This window comes from Lissotriton vulgaris, chromosome 1_1 (genome assembly GCF_964263255.1).
Source record: "Lissotriton vulgaris chromosome 1_1, aLisVul1.2, whole genome shotgun sequence".
NCBI lineage: Eukaryota > Metazoa > Chordata > Amphibia > Caudata > Salamandridae > Lissotriton > Lissotriton vulgaris.
Genome location: NC_141685.1, coordinates 1,194,264,923 through 1,194,278,107, shown reverse-complemented (window position 1 = coordinate 1,194,278,107; position 13,185 = coordinate 1,194,264,923). Strand labels below are relative to the sequence as shown.

Genomic DNA, 13,185 nt, shown 5'->3' with positions numbered 1-13,185 from the left:
TTCCCCTGGAGGGGAACCAGAAATTAGCCAAAATACAGTAATCCTCTCTTTTTTTTTTAAATGGGGGAAAAAGTGCTGTAGAAGAAAGTGTCTGTTTTTTCCCCTGCAAATGGTATCAAAAAAGGGGTTGTGGTGCTGAAATCAATCGCAATCTTCCTTACTTCGAGGGAAAGGCAAACATTTGTCAGAAAACCAACATTTTCTACAGTTTTGGCATTTTACTTGGACATAGCCTATTTTCACTGTTTTTTGTGCTTTCAACTTCCTTCCAGTTAGTGGTAGAAATGAGTGTGAAAACAATAGTTGATCCCAGAAATCTATATATTTCTAAACAGTAAACAACAGTCTAAATTTAGCAAGGGGCTATTTGTGTATATCCTTCAAGGTTTTCTTATAGAAACTAACAGTTGAAATAAAAAAATATTGAAATTGAGTTGAAAAAAACAGCCATTTGTGCCAACATTTTCACCTGTAACTTCTTCTGATATATGGCATATTTTTGATAGCAGTATACTGTTACGTCCGCTGGGCCTTTCTGGTTGTGGTTATATGTAGGACTTGTAGGTTCACCAAGAATCCGAGGTACCCAGAGCCAATAACGGAGTTGCCCCTTGCAATGGCTTTTCATTGTGCACCAGGTATATGGCAATTGATTTGGTAAAATATAAAGAGTGAAAAATATCTATGTATTTCCGAAATGAGGACAAAATATAGAGTTTAAAAGCAGTAGTAATTTGCACATCTCCAAAATCCACACTCCCTGGACTTCCCCGGTGTCTAGTTTTCAGAAATGTCTGGGTTTGGTAGGTTTCCCTAGATGGCCGCCCGGGGCCAAAACCCAGGTGCCCCCCCCCCCTTGCAAAACCAGGTTGTTTTGTCATAGATCATTTTGATGTCTCCACAATACGTTTTGTGCCCTTACCTGTTGTGGGTACTTGGCTGACCCACACAAGGGAGGTACCATATTTATCAGGAGACCTCGGAAAACTCTGGGTGGCAGGACATTTGTGTCGGCCCGGTGATCCCAGAACATTCCCCCACAGAATTGTTACAAAAAATGTGTTATTTTCAGCTAAATTTGAGGTTCGCAGGTGATTCTGTGAAGGAAAACGTTGGAGGATCCATTGAAGCCATACTTCCCTGGACTCCCCCTGGGTGTCTAGATTTCAGAAATGTCTGGGTTTGGAAGATTTCCCTAGTGGGGACCAAGCTTGGGGCCAAAAACCCAGGCGACCCCCTTGCAAAACCAGGTTGTTTTGTAATGGTTAATTTTGATGCCTCCACAATACATTTTGGGGCCTTTCATGTCATAAGTAAGTGGGCCACCCTCACAAGTGAGGTACCAGTTTTTATCTGGAGACCTGGTGGAATGCTTGGTGGTAGAACAATTGTGTTTTTCCTGATTCCAGAAGATTATGACACAGTAATGCACGGACGATGTGCCTGTAGTCACATTTTGAGGTTTGCATGGCATTGTGGGTAAGAAATGTTGCTAGGATCCATGAGAGGCACACCAGCCAGTCCTCCGCATTGTTTTTAGTTTACTTAAATATCTAGAGTTGGTAGATTTTTCCTAGAGACAAATTACACCTTGGCAGAGATTACTGTCAATCCATCTGTTTCTCAAGTACACACACATACTAGTTGGATATGGCACGAGGGGGAGAGAAGGTTCAGAGCGTAAATTTATATTAACAAGAGATTTCACAAAAAGGAAATGCACTGTTCATATTTAAAAGGTTAATAACCTGAACCAGTCACTCACAGCTTGTGAGCAGTAAAGCCGCAGCAAGGCACCAGCCTCTTTACAGGCTATTCCCACACATTTCATACTTGACTCCCAGAAGACCATCACATCGCCAGCCGCAGGCCCAACACATTACATAATTCACATCAGCAGACAGCGCCATTCAAGGGCCCATCACTTTCAAACGCCCACATGACTGGCACAGCAATCACACCTGCTGGCTGTTGACGTAGTGTGTGTAGTGGCACTTGCCTAGCAGTGTTTAATGACCACCAGCAAGTTACTGCTCACACACCACCAGCCAAAAGCCACTCCACGCACACCGCCAGCGAAATCCCCAGTCCTCGCACACCTCCAGCCAAGCTCCAGTTCAAGCACCCTGCCAGGCAAGCAGCAGTCCATGCACACCACCAGCCAAGCGCCAGTCCACGCACATCGCCAGCCAAGCCGCAGTCCATGCACACTGCCAGCCATGCCCCAGTTTATGCACACCACCAGCCAAGCACCAGTCCATAAACACCACAAGCCAAACACCAGTCCATGCACACTGCAAGGCAAGCCCCAAACCACGCACACTGCCAGCCAAGCCCCAAACCATGCACACCGTCAGCCAAGCACCAGTCCACGCATACCGCCAGTTAAACGCTAGTCCATGCACACCACCAAGCAAGCCCATCTACGCACACCACCAGGCAAGCCCGTCCACGCACACCGCAAGCCAAGCCCCAGTCCACGCACACCGCAAGCCAAGCCCCAGTCCACGCACACCACCAGCCAAGCGCCAGTCCATGCACACCGCCAGCCAAACCTCAGTGCACACACACCGCCAGCCTAGCCCCTAACCATAGACACTGCCATGCCAAACGCTAGTCCAAGCACACCATCATCGCTTTATATTTTTACAAGAATGAAAACACAAACCATTTGGGACTAGACACAAAACTACAACAGCGGTAACTAAATACATCATACTAATGCCAACAGTGAAACAAAACTACTAATATAAAACAATTCATACCAGTCAGTGCACTATTAGACTCACAGTTGCTCCTAAAAACACACAGCCCAGGATTAGAAAGACATTCAGGACAGTGCTTACGAGTCTCCTTCCGCATACCTCTTCACAAACAGACTCTACATCTCTTACATGGATTATTTTTTTTGGACATGGGAGGAATTAAATCAGGAAATTGGTGATTTTTCAATCTAGAAGCAAATAAAAAGATGTACGGTTGCACTCTTTCCCTTATTAAAGTATGTTATCATCCCACTATGAAACCAATGGTCGAACTTTGGAAAAAATATAAAGACAATGAATTCTCATCACTTCGGCGACAGTGAATAACTTGGAGTGCTCAGAGTGTATTTTATACAGTTTTGGTGTTAATAACTGTCTTGACCAGCACCAATCAGATTGAGTGGTAGTCTAACTCGGATGTTACTGTGGTTTCTTTCACCAGCATATGTTTTGAAATAGCAGTGTAATTTTCATGGACTTAATTTTTATGGACTTTTTTCATCCAAACAATGGTTATAAAGTTTATATATTTATTCTTAGTTGTATATAGGTCGATTTGGGTCATAAATAGTCCTTTTAAGCAGTGGTAAGGGAGGGGTCACCAGAGGGTTGTTTAAATGAGTATCCTTTCTGCTAGTTTTATTTTCATTTTTATTTTCATTCTTATATGGGCATTGCACAATGGCGTGTTTGGTTTCCACTCAATATTTCTTTAAGACATGAAGCTTTGATGACGTCAGGTCATGGGGTTAGAAATAACCATTGGATTTCAAACATTTAGTGTCAGCACATGAGCAAGCCTTTAACATTAACGGTTAGTGAGGTGGAGAGAGTTTATTTTCCTGTTCACATCGAGAGAAAGAGCATTTTGAGAAAAGGCTGTCGGTTGTGGCTCCGCAGGTAACTGTTTAAATATAGATTATTTAATACATGGGGAGGTTTGACATCAGCATGTGGTGAGGTCAGAACAATTAGGAATTTGTTTGGGGACTTCACATGAAGGTTTGGAGAGTATGGTCAACATGTTGGGTGTTGTATTAATTTGGCACCAGCCACTGAGTGATTTATTTCAGTGAAGTATTTTGAGATTTTGATTTGTGAGTCCGAGGGGATTTACGTTGGAGCATGTGGGTTCCTTTATTGTTTAGTAATTGACAGTGAAAGAGGAATGAAGAGGGTGGGGGTACAGGAGGCTGTTATGGTATTTTATTTGTGATATTATGAGTTTTATAGGACACAGTCAGTTTGGATTTGAGTAGTTGGTGAAGCTATCTCTCTCTTATTTGTTTCAGAAACCCCTGACGAAGAGCCAGTAGGCTAGAAATGCATTGAGTGAAGTTAAATTACATGAGCCCACTCGCAGGAATGATTCTTTGCATGTGTCACTGTTTTAAGCATTGATAGGCAAGCAGGAGGCATTTGAAGATGTTTAATAAAAGAATCATGGTGGCATTACGCTGTCTCTGCAGTGATTTAAAAAAAAGTATGGATTAAAAGCTCAATGAGGACTTGTTTAATTATGGTTTCAATTCTGGTCAAAAATGGTTTATTCAACGAGGAGTGGCCTACTGTGAGGAAATGTTTCCTACTACGAGCAGTACGACAGTGGGGAGCGCACGTTTTGTGCCTTCTTTGGTTGATTTTTCAATCTAGCCACTTACTCCACCACTCCAACTCTAGGAACAAGTGCCTGTTTCACTACAATACAGCTGCCTATCACAGACTCCTGAAACTGAACAAAAGTTATCTTTGACGCTGGAGAACACTCCTTGAAAACAATAAAAGCATTAAAAGTTGCTAAATTGAAGAGATGGATGGCAACTTCTTATACCAAATATAAGCCTTACAAACAGCAGTGTAAGATTCTAACCTCTGATCTACTCTATCTACACCACCCATGTGCTTATTGATGTCTACAATGCAAGCAGGTTTGTGCACTTCCGCAACCTGACCCCAAACAGTCACAGGTGAAGTACTTTCATCATGGATGGTAGTCAGCATGTAGACATCCTTACCTTCCACAAATTTCACAGCTAGCAGTTCATCACTACACAAGGCACTGCACTGTCCCCTCTCAAGCTTTTTGCAAACTAGCTCTTTTCGGTAACTTTTATAGTTAGAGCTGATTGTGCCACAAGCAACAGAGTCCACTTTGAACAATTCCTTAAACAATTACACAGCAGTGTAGAAGTTATCTAGTTACAAATGGTGACCTTTGTTAAAAGGTCCTCTGCCAAGTTCCCACACAATTTTCTCTGAAACTCCAAAAGTGGATGGACAACCAGGGGGGTCAATAGTGGAAGCCCTACCAGTGAACACCCAGAAAGTATAGACATATCCTGTCCTAGTCTCAGACAACATATACATCTTAATTCCATAACATGCCCTCTTGCTAGGAATGTACTGCCTAAAAAACAAACAACCCTTGAACAGGACCAAAGACTCATCAACAGCTATTTCTTTCCCTGGAGCATAGCTCTCTAAAATCGAACAACAAAGTATTCAAGGAGAGGCTGAATCTTACAAAGACGGTCACAATCAGGGTGATCTTTTGGCAACGCCTAAGCATTATCAACAAAATGAAGCATCCAAAGTGAAAGTAAATACTGATTCTGACTCATAATTGCAGGATATATGGCCGTTCCCATTAAGAGACTGGTAGACCAATATGAAGCCAGGGATGGCTCTATCAAAAAAGTTAAACCCAAAAACTTCTTCATCTCATCCAGATTTGTGGGAGTCCACTGGGGAGCATTAGAGCAGGGCCTAAGTCTGGCACTGTTGATCCTCAAATACTATTCAGCATACATATTTGACTGCTCAATAATCTTAGCAACAATTACATCATCCATACACAACTGAAAAAACTTTATAGGCAAACCAATTCACTCTACACCCTGCACCACCCCTAAAGGCAGGTAACACTGCCTCACCATGTTTTTATCAACCCAGATTCCAGCACTTCCAATAGGAACTCTAGCAGCCTCAGGCTGTAGTCCCAATGCCTCTTGCTGCATTCTCGACACATCAGTGCCCTACACTAAAACAGGCACTTCATCTGCATTGAGAGTAGCTTTGCCATCAGATGATTCCTCGTGGACAGAAAACTTACTGCCAGAATCGTGTACTACCTCTACTGATACACTGTCAGTCTCATAATCATGGTCAGAGGAAGATTCAAAAAGCAAGCCAACCACCTGCTGAGCGGAATTCCCGCAGCTAGCCATAATCCTTATTAATAAAGGTAACTTGACAAACAAGTCAACAACAACAAACTCTTTGTAAAGTAAGTAATAAACAAAATGTGACTTTATCACAAAGACCTATATGCTCCAAACGATACCACTCACTTGCCAGAAACATCTAGACTCTCCGCCACCTACTCTGACCAGACACAGCAAGGACCAACGATATCCCACTAAAAAAGAAAAGAAGATTACACATAAGACAATGCTATACACTCCGTGCACAAATCCAAAAAGAATTTCACACTCAAAACATAAACTAAATAAGCTGCTATTATGAAACCACTTACAAAAAAGTAATTCCTGCATGACTCATTTGGAGTAAACACAACAACAACATTTTTCTTTACCAAACACATGCACCAACCAAACTGCAGTTCAACCACTACCAAATCACGAAGCGTAATCAAAAGCTTTGCACTAGAATAAAAAGGAGAAATGAAAAACATTACAATCACATATGCAAATAACGCACCAGTCCACACACAATCCACTAGCGAAGCTGGGTGGCGGAGGGGCCTGACAATATAGACAAACATTCACTCCCAAAAGGGGAGCGACCCTTGCCCAAGGGGCCTCTCCCCAAAGCAACTTAGTGAAACTAACATACCTGGTGTCTAGTGGCTACTGCCCTCCCTTGCGGTCAGGTGGGCCTAAAAGCATAGGGCCAATCTGCCCCAAGGGGGGCAGAAACACCCAAAATAATCACCCCCTGAAAGGAATGCGACCCTTGGTCAAGCGGCTGCTCGCCAACATCCCCCCCTAAAAAAAATCCTTGGTTGCTTAGTGGCTATTAAATAAAAAATACTCACAAAGGAGAGCGACTCTTCCCCAAGGGGCCACTCCCCAACATCTGAAAAATGTTGGCCTAGTGGCTAATAAAAAATAAAAAAAAGATTGCCCCGAGGGCGACAGAAATGGCCAACAGAAATGCTCCCTAAAGAGGAGCGAACCTTCCCCAAAGGGCTACCCACCCCCATAATGAATTTAAACAAAAATCCCTGGTGTCTAGTGGGCATTCCTGCTGCACGATCAATGCCCCACGCTTCATCGCACAGCAGGAATGCTCCAAAAAGACATGAGAAGAAAGTTAAACCCTTTTCTTTCCCCAGATGCCTCTTTGGTTCAAACCCCTCCCTCTCCAGAGAGAACCTTACCTGTCTTCCTCGATGCGCTAGAAGTGAATGGCTTCCAGCGCGTATGACAACATCTAATGAGGTACGCACTGATGTCATTAGATGACGTGGAGCGGCGGAGGGCAGCGTAAGGTCCTCCGCTGCCATCCCTGGTGGGGCAACAGGAAGGGTGGGCCAAAAGCGGGAGCGCTAGCGCTTCCCCATGGGTGGGTGCTAGGACGGTCAAGAGCCGTCCGGCATGCACGTCGGACGGCTTCCACCCTTCCAATGCATACAAAGGGTTAATATAACAATTTTAGGTTTTAGCATTGTTATTATAATTGTTGTAAATTGTTATACACATCTCATATTCTAATTCCATATGCTTAAATATATGAACAAATTAATTTTAGCTCAGAATCATTACATAATTCAATTTATGTACAGTGCTTACTAAAATTTAAGGAATTTGTATTGTAGATGTAGTTGTCGCCTTTGAGGAAGTATAGCCGTTATTTTTACGCATGTTTTGCAGTGCTTGGAATCTCACTTCTTCAGGGTATTTGTATCATCGAATAGGGTTCATGTCATTGGTCACCTGAATTTTTTACCCTCGAGCGTACCACTGTTAGACTTAGCATCCTTGGCGTGATTTTCCCTGACTTTTTGCCTGTACCTCCTGTGTTTTTGATGCTGTGCTGGATTTAGTTTTTGCTGGCTTAGATGCTTTGGGCACTTTGCCACTGCTGATCAGTGTCAAAGTGTAAGTGCTCCTTGTGTAAATTGATATTGTGATTGGTTTTCCCTGATTGGCATAATTTTTTTACCAGTAGGTCCCTAGTAAAGTGCACTCAGTGTGCCAGTGCTGGTAAATCAAATGCTACTAGTGGGTGTACAGCACTGATTGTGCCACCCACATAAGTGCCCCTGAAAAGAGGTCTCAGGCCTGCCACCTTAGTTCCTGTGCGAAGTTTGTTAACTGCCATGTCGACTTGGCAATTACACCCACTTGCCAGGCCCTACCCTTCCCTTTTCTTACACATAAGACACCCCTATGGTAGGCCCAAGGTACCCCCTTTGCAGGGCGTAGTGTATGTGAAAGGTAGGACATGTGCTGGTGTGTGTAACACGTCCTGCTAGTGAAATACTGCCAACTTCGTTTTTCACTATTGAAAGGCTATCTTGCCCCATAGGACAGGATGGGGAATGTTTTGTTACGTTTTACAAGCTTATCTTCCCATAGGGATAAGATATAAAAATTGAGTTTGGTTTTCCTAAACTCAGGATTTAATAATACATCTTTTAGCAAAGATGGTTTTTAAATTGTGTGTTTGAAAATACCACTTTTAGAAAGTGGCTATTTTCTTTTTCAACCATCCTGTGTGCCTCTGCCTGTTTGTGGATTGACTGTCTGGCTTTGGAGTGACGGGGCTGGCCAGGTGCTGTGGCTCCAGGAGTCTGAATGAATCAGCAGTAGGCTGAATAGACCTGATCTGCATTTGGAGTGGCGGGAGGAGTAGCACCTTAACCTGAATAGGGCTGTGTCTCCCTTCCACAGTGCTGTCTCCACCCCGCTGTGGTGTGTCTGGAGGCAAGGCTCACACTGTCAAAGGATGTTGTTGTGCACTTGCAGAGTACCCACCAGAACTTGTTTAAACTGGGCTCAGAGCCCCTTGCATAAAGAGAACAAAGACATTTTGGGGTATAAGTATTAGACCTAAGACCCCTGAACTTTAGATCATTCCTGGAATTCAAGAGGAACCTTTGCCAAGGAGAAGAGCTGGAGAGACTGAGGAGAAGTACTGCCCTTGCTGTGCGTCTGGGGTTGGCCTTCAGTTGCTGTTTCTGCTAAGGAAAAAAGAAGGACTTTTCAGTGTGCTGTGTCCCCTGCTTAAAGGAGATCTCCAAGGGCCTGAAGTGAAGCTGGCCTCCTGTTCTGAAGTCTCAGGGTCACAAAGAATTTACCCCTAGCTCCCCTGAACTCTGCAGCTGTGAGTTCTGATCTGGCAAGAGGTGACTGTGCCAGTTTTGGGCCTCTGGAGGTTGTTGCTGTTGTTTGGGAGCTGGAAGAAAGAAGAAACTCAAAGAACTACAGAAATCGACACATCGAGGGATTGCGGCTGAAGAGGACCGACGCAGCGCCGCTTGAACCACTGCCAAATCTTTTACTAAGGGCCACAATTTTAGGGATACCAGGCAATAATCTATCCTACTTTATTAACCCGACCTGTGAAAGTAGGGTTCCCATTATAGTCAGAAGGTGTCCTTCCATTTGTGGCTCTCAGATCATGGTGCATCGTAAGGGCCATTAGCTGTGCACCTCTCTTGGACTATCTTTCTACCGGAAGATCAAGCAATGGGATATGCCACTCTCTATCCCACGCTTTAGTCAGTTCAGCAGAGATTGGGGATAGGCTCTCAAATGTACAGTTGAAGTCACCCGCCACTATGACAGGCAAAGTGTCAAGTGTCAACTTAATGTGACATAACAGAATCTAAGATACGCAAAGTATTTGTTTCATCTTGGGGCCGCAACACCTTATTGTAGACATGAAATATTCTCATTCTTGTGCCACTAGGTAAAGTGAGATCCATAGCTAAAATATCTTCGGAATCAACATGTAGATGTTTAACTTTGACCCGAATCAATTTTCACTCATACTGCTAGTACCCTAAAAGATCTACCCAGCTCTTTTCTTTTTGCATTAATGGCGTAGGTGGAAAAGCCATTTCTATGGTGGCTTTGCAGGCTCCAGGTTTCTTGAAAAAGAATTACACCAAAAGAGTCCACAAAGGAGCACCATTCAGGGTTCCCCATTAACTTGGAGATCTCAGCCACATTCCATATGAACACCTTTAGTGAGTGGATAGGCAATTTTCCCCCCTCCACACCCTCTACTTCTCCCAATGGTAGGGCAACCACAATACCACTACCCCCAAAGAGGCCATGTTAATATTAGTTTCTAGGTTGAGGCCCTGGTTGACAGGTAAAAGGTTTGTGGTTGAAGGTGTACTAATAGGTGGCACTACCAGAAGTCTTAGTGATCCTCCCCTATTTACATGTCTCACAAATTTACATAGTCATACCGAAAATCTAGCCTTCCTGGCTCTAAGTTGAACACACCTATTGTATAGCTTAAATTCAGCTCTGTTTTCAGTTTTGAACCAGAAAGAAACTTGCTGATGTTACCCCAATTGCTCCAGTGTTTCTTTATTAGTTTGGATACATTAGGAACAATGCAATCGCAAATGATATGTGAAATTTTGAAAAATTGATTCAACCTAATGGCTAGATTATGGTTACTTACTGGCTCAAAGACAGATTCATTAGTGCCTTGCAGAGTAATAGTAACACAAAGAGAAACCAAAAAAGGGATAATGCATACTAAGATAAGGAGTATAACTTAAATATCCAGGGATGTGGAATTACTATAGCCCGACGCCCAGGACATATTGTTTTGGGGCAAGGGCAACAAGTTTTAACCCCTTCGCTGCGGGGGATGAGGCTGTGCCTCATGACGAGCTGAGCTCGTCATGAGGCACAGCGCTCCTGTGCTCATGACGAGCTCAGCTCGTCACGGCCACACCCGTTCCCGTGGAACGCTCAGCACAGCAGGGGAATTATCCCCGCATGCGAGTGCTCCACGGCTCATGACGAGCTCAGCTCGTCATGAGCATTCAAGGGGTTAATGTGTATTTTGTCCTTGGGACAAGTAGGCCCAACCCCCTGCAGCACAAATCCTTTGGCTGCCAGTTTGCAAGTTCACATTAAGGATCAGGGAAGGGTACTGCCTGTAGTTAAGTTAATATTTGTGTGCCTGTGTTAATGCTGTTCAAACTTGTATTAATGGTTCATTAATTGAAAGCCTTTATTAGGGTGAGCGCTCTAAGTAAATGCACGTTCTGACTGCACTACTGACAGTGGTTCCAGTATGAAAACGTGTTCACACGGTTTCAAAGTTTAGCAACATGAGGCTATGCATGATGCTCACAGAATGCAAATATTTGCAGAAGCTTGAAAGCAAGAATAATGTTTCTTTGCTTTCAATATAAAATGTTCCTAAAAAATGAAAGTAGGGAAAAAAACATTCAGTTAAACTATTGTCAAATTTCAGGTACCATTTCATTGCAGCATCATTTAGTAAAATGTGATGATGCATGCTAGTATTTCCCCAAAATATTCATATTGGAAAATTTCTGTAACCAGTTTTAATAAGATTATGGGAAACAAAAATAAACAAGCCTTGGCAAAGCCAGTAGGTCTGACATTGGTGGTCAGCTTTTTAGTTTTGGTAATGCGTGACTTGTTTTGGCACAGCTTTTGTAAAACATTATTGATGTAAGAGCTGCCGGGCCCTCACCATTATAACAAACATTGGCTAAGGCAAAAATAGTTTTTGGTCTCAAAAAAGCACACACTGCCATATTAGTTACTGGCAGTGAACAAAACTACTTTGTGTACCGATATGCTCCTTGTGAAAGAGCAGAATGCTGTCACTCACAGTGAAGCCAGTCGATTCGGAGAGAGAGAGAGAATCTTAATAAACACAAAAGGTCATGGTTAACGCCAGACCAAATTATGGACCAAATTATTAAAGAAGTCTCAAAAGTGTACCTTTGGTATATGGCTTTCGTGAATTCACAAGAGTTTACATTAGTAGGGCAAGAAATTGTACTTCTACAAAATATTTGTGAACTGCATTTTAGCATGAGCAAATATACATGTATAGATTTGCTCATGTGAAAACTTGGATGTTTGAAAGCTCATTTTCCCTCCAACTACTTTTTTCCCAACTCTGAAAGAAGGTTTACGTCTGCCACTCTCAGGAGTACATTTCCAACATTTCTCAGTATGGGAAAGATTTGAGAAGATTTGTTGAAGACCCTTACAACATGCATGTTAGTAGGTTTGCACAGACTCAAAAGGGCATTCCAACCCTGGAACTACTACTTACCACCATCTTCAGTCCCAATGTAGAACTGCGGAAACGTGGCAACATAAAATGATGACTAGTATTCAAACACTACTATGGTATATGCCCTGGCATAATCAGAGAGGCTATATAAGAGCTCTTATATAATGAGATTGCTGCCATAATTTGTGGCAGCACTACATGGCACCAAAGGGACACGTGGATTTTGTTACAGGACAAGTAGATTTATGAAGCAACCTGCCCCTTGGACAAGTTGATATTTTAATAAATTCCACATCCCTGAATATCTGAAATGATATATTAGAAAGTTTAGCTATAGTCTGACTGTGTGAGGGCAAAAAGGATGAAGATACATCAGGCAAGATGCTGTCTAAAGTAGATAATTGATTTCTAGTTTGCAGGCTCTTTCTATGGTCAGATTGTTGTACAATTTTAATGACTTCTGCCGCTTATACTTTTGCTATTGCTCTAAAATTACGCAAGGTTATTCACATAAGAACTGCAGAGATAATACTGGAGTGCACCAGTGAATTCAGAAAAAAAATAAAATAAGATTAATGTAGGATCAAATAAGAATATCATAATCACATACAAGATGTGATCATGCAAGACAGAATCTCCCAACGTCGAATATCAAAGTGAATATGATCTATAAAATATTTGATATTAGCAAATGACACAGGCCTTTTATCCATACATACATAACATCTGGTATGAGCCAGTGAATTGTTTCCTAATTCTCAATGCACCCACCAAAGACTTGCTTCTGTTTACCATAAAAGTGGGCTTGAAAGCATTTGCACATACATTAGAGATGGTTCACTTGAATACATTTTCCCCATTTTTCGGAGGGACAATATATTGTTGTCTTAAAATAGGATAATGTCCACAAAAGAAAACGAAATGGAAACTATCCTGTGGAGAAAAACTGTTGCATTAACATGAGCCCATCTTCTCAACTCTATAGTGACCATGTGATACTGCAAGAAGTTGTTGTATAAGGTTAAACCTAAAGCTTTTCAAGAAAAATCGATTGTGTGGGCTACAGCTCAGCAATATATAAGGCTCTAAAGATGTGCATGTTCTTACCAGCATATGAGCAGAGTTTCACACTTTTAATTGTTTC

At 42.5% G+C, this 13,185-nt stretch overlaps 1 protein-coding gene across 2 annotated transcripts in view; it reads left to right on the top strand.

The window, feature by feature from the left end:
* PRKAB2 (protein kinase AMP-activated non-catalytic subunit beta 2) overlaps positions 1-13,185 on the top strand; it is a 359,499-nt gene that overhangs the window by 195,406 nt on the left and 150,908 nt on the right. The gene's annotated exons all lie outside the window — the stretch shown is intronic.